General features: G+C 46.6%; 1 protein-coding gene across 11 annotated transcripts in view; it reads right to left on the reverse strand.

Annotated features, from left to right (window-relative positions):
• TRAF3 (TNF receptor associated factor 3) overlaps nt 1–14726 on the reverse strand; it is a 159551-nt gene that overhangs the window by 123050 nt on the left and 21775 nt on the right. For 2 of the 11 annotated variants that reach the window (XM_053263088.1, XM_053262981.1), the window contains exons 1-2: nt 7593–7969; nt 6438–6497 (exon numbers count right to left, since the gene is read on the reverse strand). The exons of 2 other annotated variants lie outside the window; for them this stretch is intronic. The gene's annotated coding sequence lies outside the window, so the exon portion shown is untranslated. Of the gene's footprint in view, nt 1–6437; nt 6498–6648; nt 6923–6984; nt 7030–7592; nt 7975–14726 lie in introns of those variants that run through there. 7 more of the 11 variants (XM_053262991.1, XM_053263001.1, XM_053263023.1 and 4 more) reach the window with 7 other exon arrangements.

The raw sequence follows: 14726 nt of genomic DNA on the forward strand, positions 1-14726 counted from the left end.
ATGAGTTTTTAATCTGTTTTGTATTGTATTTTATATTTTCTTTTTACCATATTTGTTATGATTTAATGTGTTATGTGTTTTTATTGTATGTTTTAATCCTCTGTTGTGAGCCGCCCAGAGAAAAATTTGTTATGGGGCCGCTAACAAATAAAGTTTATTATCATCATTATCATCATCAAGCCTCAAGAGGGTAGTAATAGTCATCTTCTCAACACTTCCTTGCAAGATGGAGCCTGTAGATTTGCATCACTCGCTACCACCAACTTAAAGTTTAAAGTGTATGAGGACACTGGATGAGATCTGTGGGTAATTCCACAAGACAAAGCCTGCTCAATAGTGGCCCCTTGGTTGTGAATCACTTTCCGAAGTGAGCTTAATCTGCTTTCTTCTTGATGAGTATCAGGTGGTGTTACTTTTTCATAGGAAGTTTGAGAAGGTGGATGCATAGCTGCAATGTTCTTGCTTTCTCTTACTCGTTTCGACTGTGGTATTCAGTGGCGGAGTTATATTATGCTGATTTTAATGTAGCTTGTTTTGATGCAAGCTGGAAAGGCAAGTTGTATATATTTTAAATCAATGAGCAGTCAAGGGTATTGAGGAAGGAACCATCCATATGCTGACAATACCCAACTCCCACCTACTACTATTTATATACCACTTTTCAACAAAAGTTTCCAAAATCGTTTACACAGAAAAAATAAATAAATATGGTTCCCTGTCCCCAAAGGGCTCACAGACTAAAAAGAAACACAGGGCAGACACCAACAGCAGCCACAGGAGGGATGCTGTGTTAAGGTTGGAGTGGGCCAACCTTTCCACCTGATGAAGCCTCAGACAACTGGATGACTCACATAAAACTGAATCCAAACAACTCTGACAGGTGTCCTGATTGGTTGGGCAGGAACCCATGGATTTAATTCTTCCCTGGCCATACAGGGTAACCAGACAGTGATGCTCCTAGATCCAGCCTACTCTTCAAATCAGAATTTTCCAGAAGCCCTTTGTACTAGTTCTATCCATTCAGAAGGCTGTAGGTATTCAGAGCTGGCGATGGTCATTCAGGTCTTCATATTGCTATAGACTTCTGCAATGGCCCCAGCATAGGTCTGCCCATTATTATTTTTCTATTACTATTTATTATTTGTTTATTTGATTTTTATACCACCCTTCCAAAATGGCTCAGGGAGGTACTAGATCAGAGTAGAGCACTGGTCTTCAACTGCTGGATTTTATCCTATAACTGACTCAAGGAGGTTCATACCAGCAGTCATCTTTTGGAGAGAAAAGGGGTCAGAGAAAGACGAATAAACCTCAAGTTGGTATGTTTAGTTTTACCAAATTAACTTAATTATTATATCAACATGGTCCCATATCATAGGTTGGGACTAAAGTTAACTCATGGGCCTGCAAAGGTCAAAATTTGCTGGTTCAGACCAGGGTCCCCTGGGTCCCCTCCCCAGATGTTGTTGGAGTACAACTTTCATTATTCCCAGGCACAATGACTAAACCCAAGCCTGAGAATCACTGGTCATAGTATACCATGACAGCTGGTCATCTTACTAAAGCTTCAGCATACATCTGCACTGCCTTCTTGTCACCTTCTAGACAAAATTTATTGTGCAGATTTTGGTTGAAACAAGACCTCCCCCCCAAAATTATTTTTTACTCCCTATATCCAAGAGACCTCCTCCTTTATTACCAAATGATGAGATTAATGGGGCCCACTTGAGAGTGCTGTAACATAATCCCAGCTAACTGGGCAAAGAGAGATACCTTTTAGATATCAGAGTGGCGACTCGCTCATATTTAGCAAAGGATTGCAACTGACCCTATTCAGCCCCAGCACAGAGCCCCTCCAGTGGCTGTTGCTGGTGTTTGTTTTTAGACAGTGAGCCCTTTGGGGACAGAGAGGAGAGCTGGTCTTGTGGTAGCAAGCATAACTTGTCCCCTTAGCTAAGCAGGGTCTGCCCTGGTTGCATATGAATGGGAGACTTGATGAGTGAGCACTGCAAGATATTCCCCTCAGGGGATGAAGCCGCTCTGGGAAGAGCAGAAAGTTTCAAGTTCCCTCCCTGGCTTCTCCAAGACAGGGCTGAGAGAAATTCCTGCCTGCAACCTTGGAGAAGCCGCTGCCAGTCTGTGAAGACAATACTGAGCTAGATAGACCAGTGGTCTGACTCATTATATGGCAGTTTCCTATGTTCCTAAGGAACCAGCCTGTTCCTTTTTCTATGTAAAGCTCACTTTTGGTTGAAAAGTGGCATATCAATTAAACAACAACAACACCAGCTATATCACATTCAAAGGGCAAAAGCAAGAAATGGGAAATCTGCACTAGCTGCCCCAACATCTTAGTCTGAACTTTTTAAAAGAAGCATGGAATATTTTGTTTGGGTAGGTTTGGAAGCTAAGGCAGTCAGCCAAGTGAAGGAAAGGGACACTACTGTCCTCATTTTACTAGTTTTGCTTTAGTACATATTTAATATATTATACACGTTGTTATTATCCACCCTATTCCTTTGGGATAAGACAGGTTGAAATTAAAATAAATAAGACTCATCCAGTCATACTGAGCTTTCAAAGGAAGGAAGCTTTCAAAGGAAGCAAGCATACTTGCTAGTCATGAATAAGGGAGGGTTTTCCACCTTTCAGAGTAATAAAATTATGGTTATATAAGAGGGGCAAGGAATCCAACAAGAGCTTGATTGGTAAAAAACATCCCCACTAACCATGAGACATTTTGTAATAATGTTCTCAGTTTGTACAAAAAGTTCTGCTAAGGGGTTGGGGTTATTATACAAGGTACAGCCCCACTGTAATATGACTGTGACATTTACCACAGCACATTTTTATATCTTTTTGCAGAATTACTACAACACATCAGCACTTTACTGTCAAATCAAAGGCATTCTGGATAAGTTCAGAAGAAGATTCAGTGGTAGTTCCAAGTGACCCTAGTGGATTAATGTTTAAAACAATGACAATCCCAGAATTCCAAGCAACTACTTTTGCCTACCCAGCACATAAATTGTTAGCTAGAGTCACTTTATCAACCATGGGCTGGGTTAAGGCACCATGAAACCACGGTTTGTGCTGAAACCATGGGCTTCCAGACATACAAGTACACCATGGTTTAGTGAGGGTGTGTGTGTGTGTGTGTGTCTGTCTGTCTCCCATCTGCTCAGGACTCCATTTTGTAAATTCACAAATTCATACCTGTCTCCATGCTGCAGCAACCTCTGAGGGGAGCAATGGGACTGACTGTGGTTTGCTAATGGTCTGTGAATGCAGACATAACAGGAAACCATAATTTCAGATCCTGGTTTACTGGTCTCAAACACAGCACAGGCATAACACAAAACCATGGCTTAGCTAAACAAACCATCATGGTGTCCACAATTATCACACTTGCTTCAAGAGACATAGGATAGTGCATTCCAGTGGGGGAAGGGAGTGTTCATGGGGTGGATCATTATGTTTAAACTAACTATAAAATATGTGCATACACAAAAAATCTCAACAACTGCCATAAATCTCAACAAACCAGGAACACATTTTGGGATATTCTCACACTTTTCCTTCTCACCAGCTGCAGTATTTTAGAGTTCTTTTATCAGGTTATCCAGAAAAAAAAATCCTTTAAAGACATCAAATTCCTATCAGCCGCTGCTGCACAATGGGCTGGTTCAAACTAAGTTCTGTGCAAGTAAGAGCTATACACGGTAAGGAAGCAAGATCACATATCTGGGCCCACTGGATGTCCATGAGTGGGCATGTTTGCATGTGCCTACATCTGTAAAACCCAACTGACTGCACAATTCAGAATGACACATGTTCTATTTTACATGCATAAGTCCTATGCAAAGACTACACCCACATGTGGAGGTCCACCAGGCCTGCAGGTGCAAGCAGCGAGTGGGCAGAGAGACACAGTCTTGCTTCCTCACCCAATGTAGCTTCTGCTTATGAAGTTTCTGCATATTAACTGGCCTAAGGGCCACAGGCAAGAGGGGGGAAATCCAGACAATAATTTCACTGAGAAATTGGGTGGGGGGGTGGCATAGCTGATATACCCTATTCAAAACAGCCATTTTAAGAAGAAAAGGACATGCAACCACTTTTTTAAAAAAATGTTGACATGTCAGCTGCTAACAAATTACATACTTTCTTCCTTATGTAGACCAACATGGACTTTAGGAACATCTGCTATTCAAGTCAAAACTGAAAAAGAAAACTTAAGACTTAAGAGCAAACTACATGCATACTTCAACTAAATATGTAGCTTCCCTGCTCCTTCCACCTCTCCATCCAGCCTTCATTCATTTGTATATTCTGCAGTGTAAGAATCATCTGAGGACACTCACCCATAGACAGAGCAAGTTCACATGTATCCATCCATCCATCCCATCCATCCAAGTATTCTGGATGGATCCAAACATTCCTTGAATGTTTCTTGAAATCTTGGAATGTCATTGAGGCCATTCATCAGTGATGGGGATGGGGGAAGAAGGTCTCACACAATGAGAGAGCGAGAAATAGGTTTCATATCCTCAGGAGGTAACATGGCAACAATGCATACATTGTTGGCACTAATGCCTCATTCAGAACATCAGAAATGTCTGGCTGTTCTGTTTCTATGTCAAACTGGCATAATATCAATGTGTACAGCAGGCTTGGCAGTTTTTCTTTGGATGTTATATGCTGGTCTATGACCGAAATAAAGCTCTATCTAGCTATCTTTGGATGTAGGAGCCAAAGCACAAAAATTTAGGAGGCAGACAATGGACACTTGATATATGTAAATAAATATAAATTACCAGACTTAGTGACAGACATTGTGGAGGGGGAGAGTAAATTGGCTTTTCTTATCCCTTTACAAGCAACATATTTAGAACCAGGGCTGCCTGGGACAAATAAAGATTTTAATAAACTCTACCTCCTCCTAGTCTAGATGCCACAGTTAAATTTCTAGGTGCCATAGTTACCTGGCACCTGGAATTTGTCAAACCCTACCTTACAGACAGATTCTATAAAAGCCACGGCTTTCGTATCCTTCCTTCAGCATCCACTCTGGATTGGTACTAAGCCTTTGCTGATGCACACAAGGATGTGCTTCTACATATTAGTCACAGCGCCAATGAAGAAGCTTTTCAGTAATACACTTCTGGTATACCGATAGAAAGATATTTAATATAGCTTACATTTAAACAAAAGATGCAAAATCCCACATATCATGTGAACTTTAACTGTCCAACCCCAAGCTAAATCATCATTTCCATTATTAGCCAGTATTCTAAGGGGCTTCCCAACATGACAATGAAACGACACATTCAGACATTAAAGTCATTTTGTCTCATACATGGAACATCTTGGCTGTAAACATTTTAAACTATGTATGCATATATAATACCGCAGACATTTAAAACCAAATTATAACTTTGCTAAACTATCTTGTGTTATTTCATATAGCAACATATATGCAGTTCCAAAATCATAACATAGTCTTCAAAAGAAAACCAGGGAGGTCTGTAGATCAAGATGTGACCATTTGTTACAATTCAGCTAGCATATAACATTTTAACTATGTATTTGTACTCAATAGTCAGCATCAGAATCCATGTTGTAAGCCATTCATAGTACTGCATTCAACAGCGTATGCCGGAAAAAGACGCCTATGCCCTTAATGGGCAAGCATTAGGATTACAATACAACTGGTGCAATCCTGTCCTCAAAGAAGTCAAGAGAAATTCAGTTGCCGAGGTCAATAACAGGCAAAATGCTCAATGGTGTAAAATACACCCCATAAAAGCAGCAAAACATGCTGCTTTTCTGTACACTCACTGGTCAGAATGCACAAGATTCAGTCTTCACTATCACACTGGCAACTATTCTCTTCTCTCTCTCTCTCTCTCTCTCTCTCTCTCACACACACACACACACACACACACACACACTCAATATCTAAAACCTTTGATGCTCTCCACATTTCTCTGATGTTGTTACTACAAAATGACAGATTGAACAAAGATCTTTAAAGAAATGTAGACCACTAAAGCACAGAAGTCTATGCAGTTGGTAGCACTCCAAATCATACATCAGCAATACCTTGGTACAACACTATGGAGACATGACTAGAATGCTAAGTGTGTAACTATGATTTTCCTAGTTTAATCATACATTTAGATACATCTTTCTGGCTAATCAGATACCAGCTTCCCTTCTCATCTTTAGATAACAAAACATTGCAGTTACTTTAAGAATTAATACATTCATTTGTCGAGGAATGACTCAATATAAAACTTTTAAACCAATTATTTTTCCATGGCACTTCAACATGATGTCATCATATTCAAATTAATTCTCTACAGGTTAAAATCATGTGCATCTCAAGCGCTGTGGGTTACAACAGCCCGGTTGATAACATAAGGCCATAATACCTTCTTGCTGCGTCCTCTACAAGACTACCTGCTTCTTCTGTGCTGGCAACAAAGCTATCCCTATGAAAGAACAACAGAAATCCCAGTAAGAGTATGAACCCATATTGCACTGAATTTATCCCACACCTTGCACTAGTGTGCCCTCTTCTGCTTTTACCCACAACACTCCCTTTCAGGCACAGCACCCATTTACTGAAACCCAGAAGGCAACCTGGCTGAGCATCAGTGCAGCGGCTGTGAAGCGATCAAGCCAAAGGAGCCTTTGAAGATGCAAAGTTGGTACAGTGAGAGTTTGCCACAAGTGAATGAGAAGACAGCCCCAAAAGCTCTCCAAGACAAGACACTTCCCCTTTAAAACCTGTGGCCCGCCCACACAGACTGCAAATGCAGGGAGCCAGAAATTAAGAGAGCGTTCTGCATTCAGACAACACATCAAATGCATGCAAGACACCTTTTCAGAACGCAGCAAGAGGCAAGCAAGCATGCTTCCCACACCCTCCCCATTCCACACACACACACACACACGACTCTGCATTGGAAGACTTACTGATGAGATCCGCACTCCAACACCCAGCAGGCTTTTGGCCTTGCAAAACTGTCTCCCCCCACCCCACCCCCCAAAAAAACAGCAACATAGGCAGGCTCCCCGAAGCAAGAAGAGAAGCAATAGCAGCAACAGCTTGAAGAATGAATATGCGTCTGGGCAAGCAGGCTGAGCAGCCTCGGCTAAGCATTGGCGCCTGGCAGTAGCAATAGCAACAGCAGCAAAGAGTGAATCTGTCTATCTCTGGGCAGCAGCGGCAGCAGCCTTTTCCCTGGCAGTCAGAGCCTGGGCTGCAGGCTGGAGGAGACTGACTATGCCGGTCCCTGTGTGGCAGCAAGCTCGTCCCTGCATACTCTCTGGGCAGCCTCCTTCCTTGGCAGCTCCCTTAATTGGAAGAAAGAGAGAGGGGAGGGGGCGCGCAGAAAGAGGACGAGCAACAGCCCTAGGGGTCCCACAACCTTGGGCAACCCTTCGGCTTGGCTTTCAAGCCAAGGCAAGAGGGGGCGAGAGCCAGCAGAGCGCCTGCATGTCGCTTCCTCGTCCCTCCCGCCCTCCAGCGGGGCGAGACCACCAACCAGCCCCCCAACTCTAGCTACCTCCCGCGCCCCTACCTTGGGCAGCTGCTTCTCCCTCAATGGAAGCTCCGGCGGCGGCGGGAGGCGGGCTCCGTCCGTCCTGCACCCGGGGCTCCCTCCCCTCCCCAAAATCCTGGCTGGCGGGCGGGTGATGCAGCACTAGAAGAAGCAGCAGCAGCAGCGGCAATGAATCTCCGCCTGGGGGGACCCTGAGCTCCGGAACCCGCCTCGGCTGGAAGGCGAGCAACAGCCAGCCAGCCAGCTTTACCCGCTTCCCTACCTGCTTACTCTCTGAGGGAGGGGAGAAGAGGAAAGACCCGCCACCGGCCGCCGTCGCCACCGCCACTGCTGCTGCAGCAACCCAGCCAAATGCATCCGCCTTGCCCGGGCTGGAAAGTCCCTGGTGCGCTGCCCCGGCTCCTCTCCCCCCCGCCACCCTGCCCCGCCCCGCACTTCCGCCCTCCTAGCCCAGGCTGGAAATCCCCGGCGCTGCTGCGTTCCCTGCTTTCTCTCTCTCTCTCTCGCCCTGCTGCCGGGCGCTTTCTACAACCAACACAGCGGCAGGCTCGGCAGGCTCCCCGTCGCAGGCGAGGGGGGCGGGCCTCCGCTGAGTCTGGACCCGCCCCGCTCTCGCTGCTCAGCAAGCGGGCTTAGCTGGCTGGCTCCCCACCCCCGGCGGGGGCAGGCAAATAAATAAATAACTAAAAAGGCCCCTGCCAGGAGGGATTTCATTCAGCCCGTTCTCCAAGCAAGCGCCAAGGAAACCAAGCCCGGAGGAATCCCAGAGGCTCGGCACGGATTGGACGGGCGGGCGCCTTCTTCCCACTAGGGAATCAATTTCATTGGTGCCGGGGCCCCGCTGCAGCCCCGGAACCTGTTTTTCCCATGACTTGGGAGTGGGTGGGGCATAAACGGAGATAGGACGGATTAGGAGGTAGGACGTGCTTCTCGGAGCATGTGCAGAGTGCTGCGCCCTCCTCCCTCCCCCTTCGGTCTGCTGCACACACATTTGGGAAAAAGACCACGAGGCACAGCAGGAGGACAGACAGACTGAGAGGATTTATTTATTTTATTTATTTTTTACATTTTATATCCCACATTTCCTCCAAGGAGCCCAGAGCGGTGTAGTACATACTTAGGTTTCTCCTCACAACAACCCTGTGAGGTTGCTCTATTCAAGACTGTGCAGGCGCGCTGGAGCGCCTCGCAGTTCTCAAGGGCTGCTGGGCCGGATGGTGAGGCTCAGTGGCCGCTCCACCCGCCGCCACAGGAGGGTATTCAGCTCCCCGCCCCACCTCCCAGCCACACACATGGCTAGAGATGTGCACGGTCCGGACCAGTCCAGACCGGCACCGAAGGGGGGCCCTTTCTTTTAGGGCAGGAGGGCTTTCTTACCCCTCCCGCCTCTTCACCCCCTCCAGCGCCCGTATTTAACCAAATAACGGGGCGCTGGAAACCCCCCGCCGCCGCCGCCCCCAGCAGATGCACAAAGAAAGGTGCCGCCATACCCCTGCCGCCGTCGCCGCCCACCCGCCCTCCCAGCTGCCCGCCCTCCCTCCAAGGTCCTTACCCAAGGCTGCGGTAGTAAACGAGAGGAGCTCCCGGACAGAGCTCCTCTCGTTAGAAAGGCCTGATGCAGAATAAAGGTGCTTTGCGCGCGCGCGCATGCGCACGCCACAAAAGACACCGGAGGCCCGGTCTACCCGCCGGGAAAAGGCCAGGTAGACCGGGCCTCCGGTGTCTTTTGCGGCGTGCGCATGCGCGCACGCACAAAGCACCTTTATTCTGCATCAGGCCTTTCTAACGAGAGGAGCTCTGTCCGGGAGCTCCTCTCGTTTACTACCGCAGCCTTGGGTAAGGACCTGGGAGGGAGGGCGGGCAGCTGGGAGGGAGGGCGGGCGGCGACGGCGGCAGGGGTATGGCGGCACCTTTCTTTGTGCATCTGCTGGGGGGGGGCGGCGGCGGCAGCGGGGGGTTTCCAGCGCCCCGTTATTTGGTTAAATACGGGCGCTGGAGGGGGTGAAGAGGTGGGAGGGGTAAGAAAGCCCTCCCGCCCTTAAAGTTATACCCCCCACCCGGACCCGAACCAGCAAGGGCTGAACCGGTCCGGCAGTTCGGCCATTCCTTAGAATGGCCGCCGGACTGGTTCGGACTCACCCCTACACATGGCGACTATAATTATTTTAAAGATCAGCAGTTCGGCCTTGTGGCGGCGGCAGCAGCATCAGGGGGCCTCATGACAGTGGTGGCCTTGCGGCAGTGGCAGAACACCTCACAGCAGGTGCCTGGGGAAAAATTTCACCAGGGCCTGCACCCACCCTTGGCAGCCCTGCCAAGGAAGGGGAAATTAACAGTATGCCCCAGCAGGGTGAGGAAGGGCTGTGGCAGCAGAGAGGCTTGTGGGGTGACACCTGTGGTGGTGGAGAGTTAGCATTTGCTGCCTCTTGTTGTGTCCTTCACACCGGCTGCATGTGTCTGAGGTGATCACCTCACTGTGCCTCATGGAAGGGCCGGCCCAGGGGCGTAGTTATAATTGAGCGGAGGGGTTCAAAGAACTCGGGCCCCACAGCTTCTGAGGGCCACCCCCAGCTCCATCCTTGCCTACTTTCTTCATTCTTTCCCTCATTCTAAGGGGCCGCCAGGGAGAGGGTCAAACACAGGCCCCTCTCTCCCCTAGATATGCCCCTGAGCCGGCCCCAGCATCTCAGGGGACATTATGCTTCCTCTCTGAACCCTTCTTAGAAGCAACAGTCGGTTACTAAGAACATAAGAACAGCCCTGCTGGATCAGGCCCAAGGCCCATCTAGTCCAGCCTCCTGTTTCACACAGTGGCCCACCAGATGCCGCTGGAAGCCTACAGGCAGGAGTTGAGGGCATGCCTCGTAGGGCTCAATTGCCTTTAACTCTGTTAAAGACAATTGCAATTAAAGGTCAATTAATTGCACGAGTTTTAATTGACTGAGTAATTATTAAAAATGCAATCCCAAACGTATTTACACAGAAGTCAGTTCCAGTGAGCTCAGTTGGGATTGTTCCCTAGTAGTAAGTATGTTTAGGATTGCAGCCCAACTGTGCTTAAATTTGTATATGAGGGGAATACTGTACTGATACTGCTAAAACAAAAAGCATAATTTGTTCTCAGTGCATGCATAAGTTAAAGCAAGCATCATAATATTTATTTACTATATAAGCTTTTGATTTAAAAAAAAAACAACCCTTAAGGCGGTTTACAACATATTGAAACAATAAGTCAAAGCAACATAAAATTGATTTTAAAATGCACATAATTAAAATACTTTTAAACACTCTATAAAACACCATAAAACAAACACAGAAGAGGCATTCCTCCTTTTCTCCCCAACCCTAGGAGGGAAAGCCTCTTCTGAAACGACACTTGTCACCTGCAGTTTGTACAAGTATTTATATTTGAAATCAAATAATTTTAATGTCTGTTGCGCAATTAAAAGGGGCACCTTTTTGGCTGATCACAAATTAATCAATCCTACTAAACACTGCAGTCCAACTTTCCAGATGTGGGCGTTTAGGCTGCAGTTATTCAATCTGCTCTAAGAGCCAAGTATTGAAAACTGGGCTCTGGAGCTGTTGCTGTCACTGTTGTTGCTGTTACTGTTGCTGCTGCTGCTACCACTACTACTGATTAACTTATAATTGTACCTATATAATAGGTTTTCACTAAGTAACTGTGCAACAGGTTGGTGTACTGTACACTCAGTTTCTACCTTTTGTCTGAGTCCCTTTCCATGCACCTCTCTTCTGTTGGGTGGCAAAGTAAAGGCAGCATCTAAGTGGGATTTTCATGAAGGATAAGAAACAGGTAGGGGCCACCAGGGAAGAAGATGGTGGCAAGAGGGACGAGGTAAAAAGGAATCAGGCAACCTAGTAAAAGAGATGTGGGGGAAGAAGGAACCAAGCGAAAGAGAGCCAAGGAAGGACTAGCTTGGGGCCCAGGAAAAGAGGAAGAGGAATATCGCTGGAGGCAACAGAGTCTGAGAGAAGGGGTCAGGTAAAGCAGCTGAAAGACAAGGGGGCATGGAATAAAGCAGTGGGGAAAGCAGGGGTTCAAGAGGAGAAAAGGAGGAAAAGGCAGAGGCAATTCAAACATGAATGGAAATTGGTGCTTCCCCCCACAGACATGACCCATCTTTTTTACAAGGTTTCCATGCCCACTCCCTCCACTGGATGGGCAGTTTGGTGTACCTATTAAATAACATCATTCTAGATTTGATTTGGCTCTTGGTTTAGTGTTACCTTTTGGGTAGATTTTACTCCAAGGCCTTGGCTGAACTGGAGTTCCCGTCCTCACAGGTGCTTATCCTGCCCCTCACCCCATGAAAAACAATGGATGCGTAAGGAACAGTGGGGCTGTGAATTAGACTAAGGGTCAAACTACACTATGATGAATGCATAGAATGATTGAAATCAATGGTGCTTACATCTAAGTAGGCATCCATTGAATGTAAAGTCAATAAAAGCCTTAAACATGACAATACAAAGCCTGATAGGCAGATAGTGATTCACATCAAAAGCAAGCTATCCTCTCAACTGCCTGATAGAGATCCCCTGCTGATAACAAACAAAGCAACATTCCTCAGAGGATTACTGTACTTGTAAAAGTGAAACAACACCAACAACAAACACCAACAACAACACAAACCACTTTTCAACAGAAGTTTCCAAAGCAGTTTACATAGATAAATAATAAATAAACAAATAAGATGAATCCCTGTTCCCAAAAGGCTCACAATCCTCCCAGCTAGCATCCTGTGCTCTTCCTCGCATAATCCAAGTCCAACAGTTGAGCAGAATAGTGACTGCACGTTTTGCTCCATAACTCCTCTTTTACAAGGGCTAGAGCTTAGCTTTTTTTGTTTTTTGTTTTAATGAAAGCTGAAATCCAGGCGAACCCGGGTAGGCTAAGCACCTTGAAATCCAGGTGAAACCCAGAATTCCGGGGGGGGGGCATGGCAAGAGATGGAGAATAGGTGATAGCATCGCAATACATTCAGCTTTCAGTGTGTTATCATGGTTTTATTGGCCTGACCACTGGGTCTTTTAAAAGTTCTTAAAAACACAAAAATTACTATAATATTTTATTGATAAAGATTACTCCAATTTGTTCATTGTTCTGATCCTAACCTTTCCTCTGTACAAAAGTGGCCTGACCCTAACCTTTCCTGACCCTAACCTTTCCTCTGTACAAAAATGGCTGCAATTTTACCCTAATCATTTGGGGGGTAAGGATAAAGAAGAGGTACCCACAAAGCTGTAAGTGCAACAATGCTATCACCTATTTTTCACTTCTGGGGGGATAGACATTGTCAAAAATCACTATGAGTATTTGTCTCCTCAGATGGTACTGATGGCCAAAGTGTGAGGGTCTGGCTCATGGACTAGAGCGGGATTGATGGCAGGATTGATGGCTGGGCTGTGGCAGGTTAGGGGAGGAGAGGTAACCCTTTGCCTTCACATTATAGTCTCAATGAAAATCATACATTCCCAAAGTTATTTGTGACTGGAGGGAAAGTGCCATTGGATGGCACCAGGAGCATAACTATAATAGGGCAAGGGGAGACAGTTGTCTGGGGGCGCACTTCCTTGGGGGTGATGTGTCATGATGTGATGATGTGATGTGATGTGATGTGCCCCCCCCGGGGGGGGTCCCAGAGGCAAGTCACATGACTGACCCCCCCAGCTGCGCACTTGCCCAGGCTTCCATCAGTTATATTCAGCCTCCGAAAATGATGTGAGTGTTAAGACCTGGAGCTACCAGAACAGCATGGAACAGAACAGAGGCGAGCTGGTCTTGTGGTAGCAAGCATGACTTGTCCCCTTAGCTAAGCAGGGTCCACCCTGTTTGCATTTGGATGGAAGACTACATGTGAGCACTGTAACATATTCCCCTCGGGATGGAGCCACTCTCAGAAGAGCATCTAGGTTCCAAGTTCCCTCCCTGGCATCTCTAAGATAGGGCTGAGAGAGAAGCCTGCCTGTAACCTTGGAGAAGCTGCTGCCAGTCTGTGTAGACAGTACTGAGCTAGATAGACCAATGGTCTGACTCAGTATATGGCAACTTCCTATGTTCCTGTGTTCCTATGTCTTTCTCTAGTGCCATTAAATGACTTGCATCGTCCATGATTTACAAAACCTTTAAAAAAAAAATTAGGATAAATTTAAAATTGTGTGTGTGTGTGTGTGTGTGTGTGTGTATAAAAATACACACACACACAATGCTTTTTGTTAGCACTATTCAGCCTCATTTAAGATTTCTTTACTTCATGAGCTGAGCTTCGGGCGGGGGGGGGGCTTTTAAAATCTTGTCTCTGGGCCCACTCCAACCTTGCTATGCCCTTGGATGGCAACTTCCCTCCCAAAGCAAACAGCAGCTTCCCTGAAGGGTATCAGCCCGCAATGCAAAACAAAAAGATTACCTCTCCCTCCTCACCCGCAGCAGTTCCAGGTGGGCCCCCTCCTGAAACAACTATTTACGATTTAAAGAGGGCCAAACTATGCAGTAACATAAGGTGTAGTCTGGCCCTTAATTCCTAACCAACATGCTGGGGATTGCCACCTAAATGTGTGAAACCACAGCAAGTATGAACAGTAAGTTAAATAAAGCTTTTGCCAAAGCGTGGGAGGAATGTAGGCCTAATTCTTACAAACAGCATATGAGGCAATAAATCTGTTTGTGTTCTGTACCACTTCAGGTGGTCGGGATGTGCTCAAAACAGGATTCAGTTTCCGAATTGCTGCACAATCCCTTTAAAATCGAGCGCTTACCCAGCCCTTTTAACACAGAAGAGAGCAGGTCCATCCCTGCTTGTCCTCTGCTTGCCACCACTTCCATACTGGCGGTGCCCCCCCCCCGCCAGCTACCAGTGCGTGCCAGCGACACTCTCCCCCAGTAGTCTGTGTGTGACACTGGCATGCACATGGCCTCCGTACTGGTGGAGGAGGAGGGTTGGATCTGCCCTCCTCAGCATTAAAGGGGCGGGGTAAGCCCTTGATTTAAAAGGGATTGTGCCACGATTCAGAAGCCGAAACACCTTTCGGCACATCCCTAGTTGCAGGTGAGGACTCATGTGACTGAATGATTCTCCAGTTCAAGATTCCATCTATTTCTGGGTATAACTCTAGGTGCTGTTTATGATC

This window comes from Hemicordylus capensis, chromosome 1, assembly GCF_027244095.1.
Source record: "Hemicordylus capensis ecotype Gifberg chromosome 1, rHemCap1.1.pri, whole genome shotgun sequence".
In the NCBI taxonomy this organism is placed as follows: Eukaryota; Metazoa; Chordata; class Lepidosauria; order Squamata; family Cordylidae; genus Hemicordylus; species Hemicordylus capensis.